At 36.0% G+C, this 20,280-nt stretch overlaps 1 pseudogene across 1 annotated transcript in view; it reads right to left on the bottom strand.

Annotated features, from left to right (window-relative positions):
- Positions 1-1,090: 1,090 nt before the first annotated feature.
- The window catches only part of LOC143231632 (protein tiptop-like), a 139,687-nt pseudogene continuing 120,497 nt past the window's right edge, over positions 1,091-20,280 (bottom strand). Inside the window, exon 2 of the transcript XR_013017085.1 lies at positions 1,091-6,344. The product of XR_013017085.1 is annotated as a protein tiptop-like (transcript). The remainder of the gene's footprint in view (positions 6,345-20,280) is intronic.

Here is a 20,280-nt window from a genome sequence, read left to right as displayed (position 1 = left end):
AAACAAAAGTTTAGCCTACGTGAAGCAGACAGAACGTGTAGTGATACACAGTTTCGTACAACAAGGATTAACATCTTCAACCGTGTATAACACGTAAAAATCATTAGTCGCAGAACATCTCCAAATTCTACGAAACATTCTTTTGCTTACACTGTTTATCTAAGTAAGTAATATATATACATATCTAAGTTATATGTGTATATATAAGAACGTTGAACTAATACTTAATGACAATCACTTAATATCATTAAAAACGTTCTATAGACGGTGTGAAGTGGTTGTTATTGTAAACGTCACACACTTATATGTAAATATTTCTGTCTATATAATAAGTTTTAAACGTAACTGATTTGTTTTATATTTCTGCTTTGGTGTTATTTCTTAGCGTATATCTTTATAACAAATTATCTACACTTCATAAACGTCATGAAACTGAACCCTGGATTTTAGCGTTGTAAATCTCAACATTTAATTTGATCCACCGGCAGGGAGCACTTCTGCTTAAAGATATTATTTAGTTCTAACTCAAATATGTTATGGTCTTGTCTATATGCTTGTTTGCTTCTAACAAAGCCACATCGGGCTATCTGCTATGTCCATCAATGCGAATAAAGTTGTGTAAACATACAACTGGTAAGTGGATTTATAATGAGTTACTATTAGTTTTTTCGTTTTACCTAGTTTTATTAATTAACTGTATTCATATGCAGGTTATACGATCATGACTTCTAATGTCATTAATAAACATTTAGTACTAACTGAGATTTCCAGACAATACCGTGTACATAAACTATGGAATCTAAAGCTGTAGTTAATACTCAGCTGTAGAAGATACTTGATCAGTGTTCACTGAATGCAAAAAAACAAACCAAAACTATGTCTAATTAACATTTTAAAATTAAACCATTTAATTTTCTCAGTAAAAGCATACATAAACTAATGCGTTCTTGTTTTAATGAACGTCGATTTTAACCCTTTACTTTTTAATAGCATGTAATGTGAAAAGCAACTTAAAAGTAACAAACACCAGGCAACAACTTTTGACAAAACATTCTGTTTAATAATTCATAAGAAACACCAGTGGGTGAGATAGAGTAATAAATAACAACATTATCAAGGCTTACACTCTCGAAACCATGGCTATTTACAGTGAGATTAAACAGGTGGAAGCACTTGGCAAATGAGAATTTTTCAGCTAAAATTGAAGAAAAAATTAAGTACAAGTGTTTACAAACATCCACACAACCTTCTGTGTTATATACAACAATCTTTTATCGTTTTCATTACACGCTAATCAAAGTAATGAAACTTATAGATAAACCAATATATATATATAAATATCCAGAAACTGATATGATTCCTCACGTGCAGAAAAACAGATGTTGTTTTCTATACGATTTTGTAAATGTGTTCTATTTGTAAAAATGGTTATAAATATGCTCCAAAAGTTATATATATATATATATATATATATATATATATACCTTAAAACACTAACACAAAACTAAGCTATAAAAAACAAACATGCTTCTATTCTGCCTGCATCTTATTGAAAGCCGAAAATAAAATGTTCAAAATAATGATCATTGTGAACTGCGATCGACAAACATCTACGATAACCTTGATATCCTATAGTAGTTTAAATATAAAAACAAATAAGGGGTAGAATCTTATCGCCCACTGTGAAAGATGAAACATTCATTATTATGAATTGTGAAATCTATTGAATTTTTCAAAATTGCGTATACATAGATTCTACAGTTTATCAAATTTGTTCGTCACTTTCTTCATTCAGAAGATCTGCAATTTTTGGAAATTGTATAATTTACGAATTTTGCAACTTTTCGAAATTCTTCATCAAAAACTAACAGTAATATTTTAACCTGTAAAAAGAGTGACGTATGTTAATATGTAATATGTTAATGTGTGACAAGTGATCTATATAGTATTTTGTTTTGTTTTTAAGGAACATCACATATTTTTATCCAAAATGTCTTCATTTGTTACAGGTTTATCCACTGCTGATCTCGTGTTTTCCGTAGTGGAAAAGAGAAACCAAATTGTCGCTTTGTGATGAAACAAACCATTAAATAAACAACATTCTTACACATAATGAAACAAGTTATTTTCAGATCTAATGTTTACACTATTACATTTCGATATTTATACAGCAGGTAACCATGGGGGGGGGGCGTGAGTTCGAATTCTCGTCCCACCAAACATGCTCGAAGTTTCAGCCATGGGAACGTTATAATGTCACAGTCAATCCTACTAGTCATTGGTAAGTAGTGAGTGGCGATGACTAGCCCTCGCGTAGATCTTCACAAAATACAAAATAAACAAACCAAGACTTAGCCTACTAACCAGATATGGATACTTTCATAAAATTATTTATGGATTTCAATCATCTCTAAAACTGACAATGAATACACGGCTGTTAAATAAACCCATGATTTCAAACAGTTATTTGATAATTTGACAATGTGGAAAAATATCGACAATTTTATAAAATAAAATAAAAATAGTTACCAGTCAGAGAAATCTCTGTAAGCTAAAAAATACTGTTCCACTCACTTTACCAGTTGAACATTTGAAATTTCGATATATTTCCGACACTAGATACTAATGATACAATTCCTTGTTCTTATCGGCAAGTTGACTCAAACCCTGATCATCTATTTCACACCCAGAATTCACATTTTCATGCTTGTCAAGTAGCTTAGAAAAAGAAACAATTCTTAGAAATATTAATTAAAATCAAATTGTAAGAAGTCCTACAAATTATTTTGCACTTTTATACACAAAAAAAGTGTTTAGGATCAAAATTACATATTGAGCTGACCACATGATTATTAATGGTTTAAACCTGTATATATTTCTTAACAATTACGTAATCAATTTTGTTTTTGCTCACAATAAGTTTGATTAAAGCATGTTCTTATTAAGCTTTAGCATATTTAAATCATGACAGTAATGCTAAGAGAATGTTAAACGGAGAGCATTTCTTAAATCTTCAAAAAAAAAATGTCATCGTACTGTCTATAGATGCCTAACGTTTTCAGTCTTTTAAAAATTACAAAGTTCCACGTTAATAGGTTCACACGTATTTGCTCGATAATTGTTTTGCTAATTCCGTGTACTTTATAAACTTATAGTGAGGACTTTCTTCCGTAGACTGTGTGGACTCCTTCACGAGAGCGGGAGGCTCATGAAAGTCCTTTAAGTTCCAAGAAGAATCATATCCATCTTTAACAAAGTGGGCTTTACTTAGATGGTGCCTGTAGGCACCTTTAGAAATAAAATGGGTGTCACAGAAGGCACACTTCATAAGTGAGTCTGAAGCTGCCGCTTCATTACATGCCCAAGAAAATTCGAGGATCGAACCTTGTGATATCTCGTGGTTAGGTTTGGTAACTCTAACATTAGTTTTGTCTAAAAGTTTTTGCAGCTCTTTCAGAGGGTGCTCTGATACTTCTTCGTGTCTTTTTTCTTTTATGTGGTTTAATTCTAAAGGTGGGGATTCTGATGAGATAAATGGCGGGTTTTTCTTGCTCGAAGAGCCTCTACCTTCCACTGTGGTAGGATGTATTTTTTCACTATTAAGTGCTTCACTATCTCTTACTGTGGTAGCATATAGTTCTTCACTATTAAGTACTTCACTATCTCTTACTATGATAGGGTGTATTTTTTCACTATTAAGTAATTCACTATCTCTTACTGTGATAGAGTGTCTGTTTTCATTATTAAGTACTTCACTATCTCTTACTGTGGTAGGGTGTATTTTTTCACTATTGAGTTCTTCGCTATCCTGGTGTTCGGAAATTGAAGGCTTAGACGAAACTGAGATACTACTTGCGCTGGATCTGGATGCACTACGTACGTCAGTAATACGGCTAGAGCCTCCAGTTTCAGAAAATGCTTCTTTACAATCACTGAAACTATCACATGCTGATGGACTACCTGAGTCCACATCAGATTCTGCTGGAATTGGAACTGTTAGACTGGCATATGGGCTAATCTTCGGTGATTCTGCACTGATCGACTTAGTATTGGAAGTAAAGTCATCATTCTCAAGTTGGTAACAAACCGTCTTGCTATTAAATGTATCTACAGCAAGTGAATACGACCAGGATTCTTGGTTGTTAGCTGAAGTTTTTGAACATGGTGGCGAATGTGATGATCTTCCTCGGAATGCTAACAAATAACTTTCTTCGAGTCGAGTGTTTCCAGATAAGGATGCCTCTTCTTCTGTTGATATTGGGTCAGGTGTTGTGCTCTGACCCTTTTCTAATCCTGCTGAGGAGACCAAAGATCTAGAGTTTTCAGTAACATACTTCGAATTCTTGGGTTTTGTAGAGATTCCTAAAGAATGCCACGGAGGGTAAATGTCTTCATCAATACCTAACCTTTGTAATATTCCAGTAGAACGGAAATTATTATTCTTGCTTTTATCTTCAAAACTCTTTTCTATCAATTTTTCGATTTTATTTAATACTGAAGAACAACCAGTTAAACCACCTTCACGTTTGTCTATCACTTCGACTTGTTCATTTGATGACTCTTTTGTGATATCTTCAGTCTTTTTTATCATATCAGATTTAACTTGATCAGGACTAGAACTAGGAACAAACACAGCTGTTTGGTCAATCTGCAAGCTTCCAGGACTGTCATACTCACTTGCATTGTTGGACTGCGTAATTCCTATGTCTTGTGTTTTGGAACTTTGGGAACAACTTTTGATATGATATATGAAATCTTTTGCGTCCACCTTTTCCCCACATTCTTCGCAAGATATTCTTCCTTGAATGGGTTTTATTTTGGAAAATGTGTCGTTATCTTGACCTTTTACTCGAGCGGATGTGTGTAACTCCATACGTTCAAGTTCCAAAAGTTTTCGTACAGGAAGGGATTTCTTCCTCCTTTCCTTGGTCTGTCGACGACGACCTCCTCCTTCTGTGATTGAACGCAGTATATGTTCTTTATAGTGGGAATTTTTCACAATATGGTAACTTAGCTCTTTAAGGCTTCCAAAGGTATGATCACACACTTTACAAGTAAGAACAGCGTTTAGATTAGAATGGGAGGCCGCCTTGTCCTCTGTACTCCTCCAGGAGACGAGCTGATCTTGACTGATGATATTTATGTAGTGCTGGGTGATCCGCATGTGAGTCGTCATGTCTGCCAAACTCTTGAATGACTGTCCACACCACATGCACTTTAAAATCTCCTTTGTTTGTTCTGCACCTTTACCAAGCCAGATATCTTGCCCCGAACAAGTTTTCGGGGAAGTGTCATGGACTCTTTAACCAAGAAATTTCTGCTTCCAATTGAAGTTGAGCCTTTCGATCCATGAATTAGAGACACAGATGACGACGGTGTTGTAGGGGATAAGCAAGGGTCTTGAATGCCAGCCATGCCACAGCGGGAACTGTTCTTCATATGTTGTGTCATATCTGCTAAACTCGGAAAAGAGTCATTGCACCACACACACGTGAAGACATCTTTAGTCTGCTCTCCGCTTTTACTAATCCACTGACTTTGCCAAGGATTCTGTCGGGTCCTTTGTCGATAACCGTCAGTTTTAGATGACACCTGAACTACCGAACTGATCTCCTCCAGGGTACTGCTACTCCTGATGTTAGTGCACAAAGGCTGATTCTGAACGCCTGGATACTGCATACTGGAGCATGGGGATGTTAAGTCAGACTTGGAAACTGATTTAAATGGTGAGTTAGAGAAATTAGAAAGTTTACTAGGACTCAGTTTACCACCCATTTCGAAGGCGTTAAAATGAAAACAGTTATCGTGGACAATAACTTCTGCTGAACTATCAGTCCATGCGTCATTGGGATTGGTAGAGTTTACTTCAGTACATTTCACCTTAGTACGAACAGGACAGTTATTGTTTACAACTTTTCTCCGCGAGACAGACAAATCTAGTGGCGCGTCTTGCGTCTCCGAACTGTGCCCATTTTCAATAGATCTCGAAAATCGATTATTTACTCTTGGCTTTGGAAAAGCTCCTCTTCTCAAGCTAAAGTCTAATGGACTCTCCTCAGCCATCAGTGAATAGTTCAGTTCTAAGCTCGTATCGTTACAAGGTTCAGTTTTCTTACGTTCACATATCCTAATCATAGAAGTTCTTTCTACTGAGGATCTTAATGTTACTTCACCCGTAGTTTCCACAGCAGTAGGTTCAGTGAATGGTGTAAAACCGAGGTCCGGATTTGAATACCTTTGGACATCTGTTTTTTTGTTCATCTGTTGATTTGAAATAATTTTCGAAACATTAGAAGGCACTAATGTCGTGGACTCGTCGTTTCTTCCGTAATCGGCTTCTTCAACTGAAAAGTAAAAACAAAGGTGTTATTACATGATTTATTTAATGAACTCTATAGGAATATATGAAGCAATCCAAGTTAAAGCACTTATTATCACTCTAAAATCAATAATATTGAAACTCGCGAGGTCTCCTGCTCTGAAACTTTATTACGTGGCGCAACACTCTTAGTCTTACGGATACCCAATACTACAACATTTACACTTTATTAAAGGGTGTAGCCGGGTGCCCAGTACTACAACATTAACACTTTATTAAAGGGTGTAGTCGGGTGCCCAATACTACAACATTTATACTTTATTAAAGGGTGTAGCCGGGTGCCCAGTACTACAACATTTAGACTTTATTAAAGGGTGTAGCCGAGTGCCCAGTACTACAACATTTACACTTTATTAAAGGGTGTAGCCGGGTGCCCAGTACTACAACATTTACACTTTATTAAAGGGTGTAGCCGGGTGCCCAGTACTACAACATTAACACTTTATTAAAGGGTGTAGTCGGGTGCCCAGTACTACAACATTTATACTTTATTAAAGGGTGTAGCCGGATGCCCAGTACTACAACATTTACACTTTATTAAAGGGTGTAGCCGGGTGCCCAGTACTACAACATTTACACTTTATTAAAGGGTGTAGCCGGGTGCCCAGTACTACAACATTTACACTTTATTAAAGGGTGTAGCCGGGTGCCCAGTACTACAACATTTACACTTTATTAAAGGGTGTAGTCGGGTGCCCAGTACTACAACATTTATACTTTATTAAAGGGTGTAACCGGGTGCCCAGTACTACAACATTTACACTTTATTAAAGGGTGTAGCCGGGTGCCCAGTACTACAACATTTACACTTTATTAAAGGGTGTAGCCGGGTGCCCAGTACTACAACATTTACACTTTATTAAAAGGTGTAGCCGGGTGCCCAGTACTACAACATTAACACTTTATTAAATGGTGTAGTCGGGTGCCCAGTACTACAACATTTATACTTTATTAAAGGGTGTAGCCGGGTGCCCAGTACTACAACATTTACACTTTATTAAAGGGTGTAGCCGGGTGCCCAGTACTACAACATTTACACTTTATTAAAGGGTGTAGCCGGGTGCCCAGTACTACAACACTTACACTTTATTAAAGGGCGTAGCCGGGTGCCCAGTACTACAACATTAACACTTTATTAAAGGGTGTAGTCGGGTGCCCAGTACTACAACATTTATACTTTATTAAAGGGTGTAGCCGGATGCCCAGTACTACAACATTTACACTTTATTAAAGGGTGTAGCCGGGTGCCCAGTACTACAACATTTACACTTTATTAAAGGGTGTAGCCGGGTGCCCAGTACTACAACATTTACACTTTATTAAAGGGTGTAGCCGGGTGCCCAGTACTACAACATTTACACTTTATTAAAGGGTGTAGTCGGGTGCCCAGTACTACAACATTTATACTTTATTAAAGGGTGTAACCGGGTGCCCAGTACTACAACATTTACACTTTATTAAAGGGTGTAGCCGGGTGCCCAGTACTACAACATTTACACTTTATTAAAGGGTGTAGCCGGGTGCCCAGTACTACAACATTTACACTTTATTAAAAGGTGTAGCCGGGTGCCCAGTACTACAACATTAACACTTTATTAAATGGTGTAGTCGGGTGCCCAGTACTACAACATTTATACTTTATTAAAGGGTGTAGCCGGGTGCCCAGTACTACAACATTTACACTTTATTAAAGGGTGTAGCCGGGTGCCCAGTACTACAACATTTACACTTTATTAAAGGGTGTAGCCGGGTGCCCAGTACTACAACACTTACACTTTATTAAAGGGCGTAGCCGGGTGCCCAGTACTACAACATTAACACTTTATTAAAGGGTGTAGTCAGGTGCCCAGTACTACAACATTTATACTTTATTAAAGGGTGTAGCCGGATGCCCAGTACTACAACATTTACACTTTATTAAAGGGTGTAGCCGGGTGCCCAGTACTACAACATTTACACTTTATTAAAGGGTGTAGCCGGGTGCCCAGTACTACAATACTTACACTTTATTAAAGGGTGTAGCCGGGTGCCCAGTACTACAACATTTACACTTTATTAAAGGGTGTAGCCGGGTGCCCAGTACTACAACATTTACACTTTATTAAAGGGTGTAGCCGGGTGCCCAGTACTACAACATTTACACTTTATTAAAAGGTGTAGCCGGGTGCCCAGTACTACAACATTTATACTTTATTAAAAGGTGTAGTCGGGTACCCAGTACTACAACATTTATACTTTATTAAAGGGTGTAGCCGGGTGCCCAGTACTACAACATTTACACTTTATTAAAGGGTGTAGCCGGGTGCCCAGTACTACAATACTTACACTTTATTAAAGGGTGTAGCCGGGTGCCCAGTACTACAACATTTACACTTTATTAAAGGGTGTAGCCGGGTGCCCAGTACTACAACATTTACACTTTATTAAAGGGTGTAGCCGGGTGCCCAGTACTACAACATTTACACTTTATTAAAGGGTGTAGCCGGGTGCCCAGTACTACAACATTTACACTTTATTAAAAGGTGTAGCCGGGTGCCCAGTACTACAACATTTATACTTTATTAAAGGTGTAGTCGGGTACCCAGTACTACAACATTTATACTTTATTAAAGGGTGTAGCCGGGTGCCCAGTACTACAACATTTATTAAAGGGTGTAGCCGGGTGCCCAGTACTACAACATTTATTAAAAGGTGTAGCAGTGGTTGATATTTTGTCGACATCCTCCTTGACCATAATTTGCGTTAAAATCACAAACCACTTCCGGCCCACCAACCTCCACTTCTTAAGTTACTCTACTAGGGTGAGACGTGTTGTAGCAGGTCTTAACTCACAAGAGCTCTTAACAGTCCCGCCAGGTACACACATTAGAGGGTGGCATGGGATCAGGCACAATGACAGAGAGCTTTCAAGGAAAGACCTCTTTCTATGGTATAGATTGTAAATTATCGTCACTAACTCTTATTTGTATATTCGTAACGTGGTCGTTCATAATAAACAACCCTCCAGCCATAACGAATCAAAGTTCTAGAAGAAAACAAAAACACGTTATATAGTGTAAATTATCCCTAATTTTAACCACAATGTGGCAGACGTGAAGATCTACGTTAAGTGTTTGTCATAACAGCAGGTGTCAATTCATGCAAATCATTCATGTGAACTAGTTGTACTGTTAAGCAAAACCGTTTATAAAAATAACTGTTGCTACTTACATTATTAACTACTGTCACATTCCACATTTGTCAAACTCCTTGGCCCAGCATGGCCAGGTAGTTGAGGCGTTAGATTAAAAATATAAGGGTCGCGGGTTCGAATTCCCGTCGCACCAAACATGATCACCTTTTCAACTATGAGAGTGCTATAAAGTGACGGTTAATCCCACTATTTGTTGGAAAAAGAGTAGCTCAACAGTTGGCGGTGGGTGGTGATGACCAGCTGCATTTCTTCTAGTCTTACACTGCTAAATTAGGGACATTTAGTGCAGATAACCCTCGTGTAGCGTTGTGCGAAATTATAAAAAAAACAAAACCCCTTTCACACACGCAATCTTATGAATTTAATGTTTTTATGTCGAACATCATAAACAGTGTTTGGATACATTACCACGAGCTTCATATACTATCAGTACGTAGATTTTTTTAGATACATCAATACGAGTTTTGTTTGCTGCTACTGTATAATATTGTTGAGACACATTAACACGAATTTCATATATTGTCAGTAAATAGCATTGTTGAGATACATCAGTATGAACTTCGTACATTGTCAGTAAATAACATTGTTGAGATATAGTAACATGAATTTCATACATTGCCAGTTAATGGTATTGTTGAGATACATTAACACGAGCTTTATATATTTTCAGAACACAATATTGTTTATATACATTAAAACCAACACACTGCAAGTACATAACACTGTTGAGATGAGGTTTATTTACTGTTCATACGTAATATTGTTTAGATGCGTTAGCACGATCTTTGTTCATTTTAGTTAAATTTTTTCAGTCATCTTCTTTTATAAAACAAATATTATTTCAATACATTGCATCAGTCATTTCTGTTTTTATTATAAGTTTCAGTGTTAGTGAATCTCCCTATCTTTTATCTCTCTCTGTGTTTGTGTTTCTATCTGCCCGTTTATTCATTTAATAAAGATGCGATGTTTGCATGCTTTAGTTTTCTGACTCCAAGGGCATATTAAATACTGCCACGTCTGCAGCACCAATGACTTACTATTGGCCGTGAATCAGCATCTAATATCGTGTTATCTTTAAGAGAGTTAGTACCAAGCCAGGTGAGGGTAAACAGGTCCTCACGAACTTTTTAACCTCCTAAGCGATTGATAAACATCAACAAGCACGCTAGGATACCTGTTTCTTTAGGCACATGTAATCCACTTCAAAATGTACATCATTTCCGATTTGTACAAAGTCCTTCTTTTTACTTGCTTCAATTTGTTTTACAGTCCAGGTGAAGCTTTAAAACATGGCTTTTTACATGATGCTAATGGGTTAGTATGTAATTATTTATAGAGATTTCTATTGTGGGTATAACAGTTACTTCTTCGATAAAGTAATATATTTTACACCTCTAGTGAAAATCAGTGAAATATATGCTTCCGTTCATAAACCTTAACAACCAATCTTCCTCTTTAATACTTTATACAAATAACCACAAAATAAATTAAGTTTAATGAGAGGGAAATTTGATATTCTTAATGTTAAACGCAAATAATAAAAACTACAAAACTATATAATAAAGCATAGGTTATAATACGAAATAATACATTCTTTTAACAGAACTGAACGCTTTTTCCACACCCTACAAGTATAGTTAATTTTCGCTACGAAAAGACATTTTAAAGATTGTACTTTGCAAAGAAGAATAGCAGTAAAAAACGGATTACATTTGTTTGCAAAATCATTTTCGAATTACTTAAGAATGAACATTAGTAGTTGCTTCATTGCAATGTGCAACTTAAAACAACGTCATCATAGTTGCTACTAATTGCAACGTAAAACAACATCATCATAGTTGCCACTAATTGCAAGTTAAAACACGACACCCTAATAGTTGCCTGCTGGTTACAAGTTAAAACGACACCTTCATAGTTGCTACTAGTTACAAGTTAAAACAAAATCCTCATAATCGCTATTGGTTACAAGTTAAGACATGACATCCTCATAGTTACACCTAGTTACAAAGTAAAAATGACATCCTCATAATTGCTGGCGGTTGGTTACAAGTCAAAATACAACATATTCATAGTTTCTACTAATTACAAGTTCAAAATACTTCCTTGTAGTTGCTTGTAAACTTGTAAGTTTTAAACATAAAATTCAGAATAAACAAAAAACAACAATAGAATATTTTACTCTTCAAGATATCACTAAGTTTTGTCCTCACATGAATGAATAATTAGAGAACAGTGTGTGGTGTTGATATCGTATCTACTGATTTCATCTCACTTCTGTCGCTTGATGATCGATGTTTCCCATTCATCACCAAAGACAATATTTAAACTATGCATTTTTTGTAAGGTAAATGGTCCAGTAGTGCAGTCAACAGCTGTCTTTTTGATATTATCTTCAGTTCAAACAAGAAAAACTGGGTCATAGTAATATTTCCGAGCGATAGCTTCTAGTATTGTAACTGAGGGACAGCTTCTAGTATTGTTACTGGGGGACAGCTTTGTATTGTTTCAGAGGGTCAGCTTGTAGTATTGTTACTGTGAGACAGCATACTCAGTATTGTTTCTGAGGGATAGTTTGTAGTAATGTTCCTGAGGGACAGCTTCTAGTATTGTTACTGGGGGATGGCTTCGTATTGTTTCGGAGGGTCAGCTTGTAGTATTGTTACTGTGAGACAGCATCTTCAGTATTGTTTCTGATGGACAGGTTCTAGTACTGTTACTAAGGGACAGTTTCTAGTAATGTACTGAGAGAACGTTGCTCATGTGAGTTTTTACAGAGGATGGTAAACACACTTCGTTTTTTTTTCTTTGACAGGTAAATACAGGAGCAATCTTTACCCAAAACATACGACTAATTTTGTTTGTTCATGTAATCCTATTCACTTTAGAGTCACACGAATGTTACTGTACAAAACAAATTAATTGGCAATTTTTAAGTTTAAAATCTACTAATATAGTACGAGTTACATTAAACTTGATTAAAATCTTCACGAGAAGGCCTCCCCACACCTGAGATAATACATAACGTTGGTGGCTTGTCGTGGATATCAGTTCGTGACCTTAAAACTGGATACTCATTCGACTTATACGCGCATCCATCTTTAAAAAAAAAACAGACAGATAATGTTCTCCAATAAATTCAGGAAACGTTAATCAAACAGTTCAACTTTCCTTAAGACAACGGAGAGAATATTTTCTGTACAAAAGGTTCAGTAAACAAAGCTCAAATAATGTACATGAAGTTTGATACAACGGAGAGAACATTTTCTGTAAAACAGGTTTAGTAAACAAAGCTCGAATAATGTACATGAAGTTTGATACAACGAAGAGAACATTTTCTGTAAAAAGGTTTAGTAAACAAAGCTCTAATAATGTACATGAAGTTTGATACAACGGAGAGAACATTTTCTGTAAAACAGGTTCAGTAAACAAAGCTCAAATAATGTACATGAAGTTTGATACAACGGAGAGAACATTTTCTGTAAAACAGGTTTAGTAAACAAAGCTCGAATAATGTACATGAAGTTTGATACAACGAAGAGAACATTTTCTGTAAAACAGGTTTAGTAAACAAAGCTCTAATAATGTACATGAAGTTTGATACAACGGAGAGAACATTTTCTGTAAAACAGGTTCAGTAAACAAAGCTCAAATAATGTACATGAAGTTTGATACAACGGAGAGAACATTTTCTGTAAAACAGGTTTAGTAAACAAAGCTCAAATAATGTACATGAAGTTTGATACAACGGAGAGAACATTTTCTGTGAAACAGGTTCAGTAAACAAAGCTCGAACAACTAAAACAATTTTATAAAGATGATCAATGAAAAAAACAAACCGTGGCAGTTATTTAGTTTTTAAAGGAAAGATACACTTGTCTAAACTTAGGTGTTCAAGGATACTAACATCATTAATATCTTCTGCTGGCGAAAACTAAACATTTGTTAAATTCATTGAGTTAAAAGTTTTTTGTATGACGCATAAATTGTTTTCTATATAATAGATTCAGTAAACAAAGCTCGAACAATTCAAAAATTGTTTTATGACACAGAGAATGTTTTGTAAATCTCAAAGAATTCGCTACAGAACAATCAAACAAGGAGGGACACTGGGTCTAGTCCTATCATAAGCGATTAATATACACGTTATTTGTAAGGGGAGTTGCTTGGTTCACAAAAGAAGGAGTTGTAGTATATCGTACATTAGCACTTGAAGCTCGCTGATATGCATAAAAATAAAGTTTATTTTAAACACCTGTAACCATGATCTTATAATCTCCTTACTGTTGACCGGCTAACAAATATGACGTAAGGATTTAAATACACCCCAACAATGCTTATTTTTCACACCCATCCACGTGAATTAATTCTAGCTTACACCATTTCTGAAAGGCCTAGGAAGGTGATGGCAGTCAGTGCCTTCTGTAATTCGGATAGGTTAAACATTATTTTAATGAAGCTTGTTGCTTATTTATTTAGTGACGGTGAATAAATTTAAAGTTAACAATTTATACTTTAAATGTAGGGGCAATGGTGTGCAATACATAACGCAAAAAGTATATATGTGGAAAAATAGAATGTACGTCTGAATGAAATCTGAAAGTTATTATTATAAAATAACACAATATCATGTGTGTGCAGCAGTTAGAAAACACAAAGTAGCAAAGTAAACGGAATAAGCTATTAGCAGTATTTATATCAGTGAAACCAGTTTCGAAACATTCACTAAAAATACTCTACAGTCTCATGTTGTCTTATGTCAAGAAAATGATTAACAATGCTCACTAAAAGTATTTTGTAGCATTATACGTGAGGTTAAAACAAGCCACACGAACCCATCTCGAGTCTCTAGTGTAAGATGCATTATTCTGGTTCATTTTCTATGAGTTTGTTACACTCTGACCAGGCTTAACTGCAAAACAACTATCAGACGAGCATAACGCCTCATACAGCGAGTCAATTAAAACCGAACCCATCAAGGTACGCCCCCAGTTAATCCTAACAGGCTGGTAGAAAGTCACGAACACATTTAAAACACAAAGATTGTTCAAAAAACTTCCTTTACGAGTTCATAAGAATCAGTTTAATAAACAAACAAAATTATCTTGTCTCAAAAATTGGCTTGTTTCTTAACGGTGTGGTAAAAACAGTAATGTGCTTTCGTTGGAAAATATATTTCGTAAGAAATTTACTAAACAAACAACAAATGTTCTTACTATTTGTTAAATTATCCTATAAGCACGCTTGTAACACTCATAAGTCACTATTTTATAAAAAAAGAATTGCTTAGTTTCCACTCAAATATATACTCTGTATCTTTTGAGTTTTTCTCATAAATTACGACATAACATACTGGGAAAAATACGTTTCTCGGGTCATCATAACTGTTCGAAACAAAACCACCAACTAGTCTCTCAAACAATTTTCGTTTCCATTCCATACATTTGCATAATATATTTGATTTCAGTGCTTTAGTGTAACAACATCATTGAAATGTTGAAATTGACCACTTTAGAAGAATACGTAGGTTCAAGAAGTCTTCATAGAAATGAATTAAAAATACTGCAAATGAGTGCTTTCGAAAAGTAGACCCTTGTTCTTCAACGGCAAACTCAAATATTGATATTTATGGAACTCAAATTAATGTGATACTCGTCAAGTGTAAAAACAACACTGGCGTATTGATACTGACAGTCTTATGCAAACAAGGTACTCGTTCAGTGTAAAAATAACATTGGCGTCTTCATACTGATAGAACCTGTTGAAATAAACTACTCGTTTAGTATAACAACGACATTGGTGTATAGATACTCATAGTACTTATGCAAATAAGGTTCTCGTCCAGTGTAACAACAACACTGAAGTATTGATACTGATAGTACTTATACAAATAAGGTTCTCGTCCAGTGTAACAACAATACTGAAGTATTGATACAAACAGTACCTATACAAATAAGGTTCTCGTCCAGTGTAACAACAACACTGAAGTATTGATACAAACAGTACCTATACAAATAAGGTTCTCGTCCAGTGTAACAACAATACTGAAGTATTGATACAAACAGTACTTATACAAATAAGGTTCTCGTCCAGTGTAACAACAATACTGAAGTATTGATAAAAACAGTACTTATACAAATAAGGTTCTCGTCCAGTGTAACAACAACACTGAAGTATTGATACTGATAGTACTTATACAAATAAGGTTCTCGTCCGGTGTAACAACAACACTGAAGTATTGATACAAACAGTACTTATACAAATAAGGTTCTCGTCCGGTGTAACAACAACACTGAAGTATTGATACAAACAGTACTTATACAAATAAGGTTCTCGTCCAGTGTAACAACAACACTAAAGTATTGATACAAACAGTACCTATACAAATAAGGTTCTCGTACAGTGTAACAACAACACTGAAGTATTGATACAAACAGTACCTATACAAATAAGGTTCTCGTCCAGTGTAACAACAACACTAAAGTATTGATACAAACAGTACCTATACAAATAAGGTTCGTCCAGTGTAACAACAACACTGAAGTATTGATACAAACAGTACCTATACAAATAAGGTTCGTCCAGTGTAACAACAATACTGAAGTATTGATACAAACAGTACCTATACAAATAAGGTTCTCGTCCAGTGTAACAACAACACTGAAGTATTGATACAAACAGTACTTATACAAATAAGGTTCTCGTCCTATTGTTAATGATTGTACTTATAATGTGATATGGATGATTAACAAGTTAAAGATTGCAAAAAGATAAATGCACTGATGCACTGATAACTTGTTAAGTTATAGTTTTAATTTATACATAGGTATGTTTGAGGAGGGGTATCACAGGGAGAAACAGTATAGGGCGGAAAAATATATCCAGGTGGCCTGGTCGTAATAGCGCCCCCAATGTTGTGAGTTGCACCGTTCATAGACCATGCTAGTTGTCTAGTAGCCTTGAATGACTGTGATGACCTGACATTTGTTTCATAGCATAATTAATATGGATGTGTTGTTGTTTTTCATAGTGTTACTCTTTATAAATCCATACACAATACAATTTTATTCGCTGTTTGAAAAATGTATTTGTGCTCTAACACGTCTGTATAGGACAAAGACGCCACATGTTAGGTTAACAAAAGGATTGGTTTGTTTTGAATTTCACTCAAAGATTCTCTTGGGCTGTTTGCGGTAGTCGTTCCTAATTTAACAGTGTAAGACTAGAGGGGAGGCAGCTGATAGTCATCATCACCCACCGCCAACTCTTGGGATACACTTTTACCAACGAATAGTGAGATTGGCCGTGATATTATAACGCCCCCAAGGCTGAAAGATCGAGTATGATTGGTGTGACGAGGATTACGAGTCGAGTTCCTTAGATTCCTGCCATACCGGGCCTTTAACAAAAAGGACGAATTTCAAATAAATAGATCCTGGTAACAAGGTTTATCATTCAATGATATTACACTAATAATTTAAATATGATTTATTTCAATGACATGTAAAGGTTTATCAATAAATCATATTTTATGATCGGATTTCCCGCTCATGAAGCTAATAAAATTGTTTCAAATTCAAATTAATTATTTCGAAGGAAGGGGAAATTATCTTCGAATTTGTCTAGTAAGGCACAGTTACGACAGAAAGTGTTCGTACCCCTGCGTCCCGAGTGGTTTTTTTGCTCATAACTTAAAAAAGTATCACGATTAGGCTAATAGAAGTATAATATATTATGAATATTATACTAACATACATCTATATAAATTTTATGTAAATTAAACGACAAATAAACTGTTTATAAACAAATAATCAAAAATAGGAGGAGCAGAAAGTGTTCGTACAGTGAAGAACGTGTGAAAAAAACTGATATTCGCGTAAAAATATTGTTTAGTTTGACGAATACACTACATTATACCATTCCAGAACTAAATACTGGGTTCATAATTATTGGAATTTAGTTAGCAAAAAATGTACTTCTTTAGCGCCGTCTTCGTCATTATCTGCTTGGTCATCATGGCGAACAGGAAACAACTGTCCAGCGATTTAAAAAACCGAATTATTGTAAAATAAAAGTCTCGTGTGTCTCTTTCCGGTATTGCTACACAACTTAATGTGCCAAAAGCTACTGTTCAAAGCATAATTGCCAAGTTTAAGCTTACAGGATCAACTGCTAACCTCCCTCGTTCCGGACGCCCCACCAATATTCCAGAGAAACCCAAGAGGAAGGTTCTCAGAAAAGCTAGTAGGAACCCTCTTTTAACACGTAATGACATACAGAAACTGGTAAGGAAAACTGAGGTCGAAGTAAGCACCTCTACAGTTACGAACATGTTACGCTCTTCTGGGTTTAAAGCATACCGTCATCGTAAAACTCCATATTTAAAGCCTGTTCATTTAGAAGCACGATTGAGGTATGCAAGACAGTACGCAGATAAATCATTTACCTACTGGAAGAGTATTCTTTGGCCAGACGAGACTAAAATCGAGCTTCGCTATATTTTCCGTAGAAAGGGGAACGAAATCTTCCAAAGAATACAGTCCCTACAGTTAAACACGGAGGTGGCTCGATCATGCTATAGGGTTCCTTCAGCTCTTCTGGTGTAGACAGCCTTCACCGCGTCAACGGAATCATGAAAAAAAAAAGAGTACGTTGATATATTAGGCACTTATATCAAGAATGATGCTCGGAACTTGCGGCTTGGGCGTCGTTGGATCTTCTAGCACGACAATGACCCTAAGCACACATCGAAATATGTGCAATCCTGGTTGCAGAGGAACCATATAAGCGTTCTGGAGTGACCATCGCAGTCACCCGATCTCAACCCAATTGAAAACGTTTGTCATCAGTTGAAGACCAGGGTTCATCAGCGTCATCCAAAAACTTGCAAGAGTTGGAGGCCTTCTGTAAAGAAGAATGGAAGAAAATACCAGTCGAGTACTGTCAAACGATCATGGAGGGCTATGAGGAGAGATTGCGCCAAGTAATTCACCTGAAAGGCTACACAACTGACCATTAAAGTAGACACACGAACACTTTCTGCCCCTCGTATGTTTGGTTATTTGTTTATAAACAGTTTATTTGTCGTTCAATTTATATAAAAATTTATGTAGATGTGTGTTAGTGTAATATTTATAATATAATTTACTTCCAATTTCCTAATCTTGATACTTTTTAAGTTATGAGGAAAACACTACTCACGACGCAGGGGTACGAACACTTTCTGTCGTTACTGTAGCCCTGGAAAACATATGTGTATCAAATTACGTATGTGATGAGACTAGGAAAAGTTGTTTAAGTCTACAGGTTTCATAATACTGTGATAAGACTGAGTTATAGCCCCTGACAGCAACGTGAGCATCAACTTCCTGTTTCACTTCGGACTCCGAGATGTAATAAGTAATTTTCACGACTTTTTCTGACACGACGTCTCTGATAAAGAATTAAATATATGCACATATTTTTTTCGTTTAACCCTCTAATTAAGCAGTACTCTACTCGTAGCTTTAAATATTCAAGAGATCATGAACGAACTGACCTAAATAAACTCATGTAAAGACCACAAACGAACAACTGGGACGCGACTAACACTGAAGAGGTAATTGTTCAACTCCAAAGTTACCGGTTCTAGGTGGTGACCGAAAGTAACGAGTCTTCAAGGTACACAAGCCATCACGTGCGTGCATACACAACACTCACTTTCCTCGCATGTCACCTACAGGTTTTCATAGTCACACCCGCTCAATTTCTAGCACCTTATCAGTAGCTGAAGAGATTGGGATTTGGTTGGTCAAGCTCTGAAACAAGGAGATTGCAAATTGCCAGATGAAGGGTTTTGTGTGGAAGACGGTTCAGTAAAACTCACAGTAATAAAATATAAACAGAAGGATCTTAAAGCCTGACGCCATATCAGATGTGTGAATACGTCACACCTTGGTTACATAACAATCTAATAAAAAACACAGCCGGTGTGAAACATAATGAGGCCGAAAAGGAATTGAACGCGCGACTTGAAGTTGATGGTCAAACTAGTAGCCAAATGTGTTGCATTCATAAGACTTTTACAGTAAACATTCATTCAGTAATTAGTTAGACTGCGTATTTTTTATATTTCTCCACATGCTCAATTATTTTTTGTTCACATTGAGGTGTTTTTCATTAGATATCACGGCATTTTCTCATTACACACCAACAGAGCAAAGCAAGTAAGAAAATGACACTTGACAGTGACCAAAATTAGCTTTAATATCACAACCCTATTTTTCGGAACATACTTAAACCTTACAAAAACAACCAGATTTTTAAAAGTATGTGGTGATCATATTTTTATCTCTAAAACAGTGTCAATAAGGTTCTTTGTAGCAACACCGTGAAAAGTAAGTTAGCAGTTTCATGTCATCACCCGCATGCACTCGGTACAGCTGTATCGAGCAAAATTATTTGTATTAATTGCTTAAACTAATATCACATGATACTAAATGTTTCATGAGAATTTCATAACATTTAGCAACTTTATGACTAAAAGTTGGCAATGAATAATCAATAACAACCATCCACTCATATGATTCTGATGAAAATGTGAGCTAAAAACTAGTTTACTTGGCCTAATCAACATTTATGAACCTCCACGTGCTTTCACAGTGTAGCTTTACTACTGTGAGTTAGCCGTCTTTAGTCCGATTGACAAAAAAACTGCAAATATTTACCT

This window comes from Tachypleus tridentatus, chromosome 11 (genome assembly GCF_004210375.1).
Source record: "Tachypleus tridentatus isolate NWPU-2018 chromosome 11, ASM421037v1, whole genome shotgun sequence".
In the NCBI taxonomy this organism is placed as follows: Eukaryota; Metazoa; Arthropoda; class Merostomata; order Xiphosura; family Limulidae; genus Tachypleus; species Tachypleus tridentatus.
This window is presented reverse-complemented; position numbering and strand designations above follow the sequence as displayed.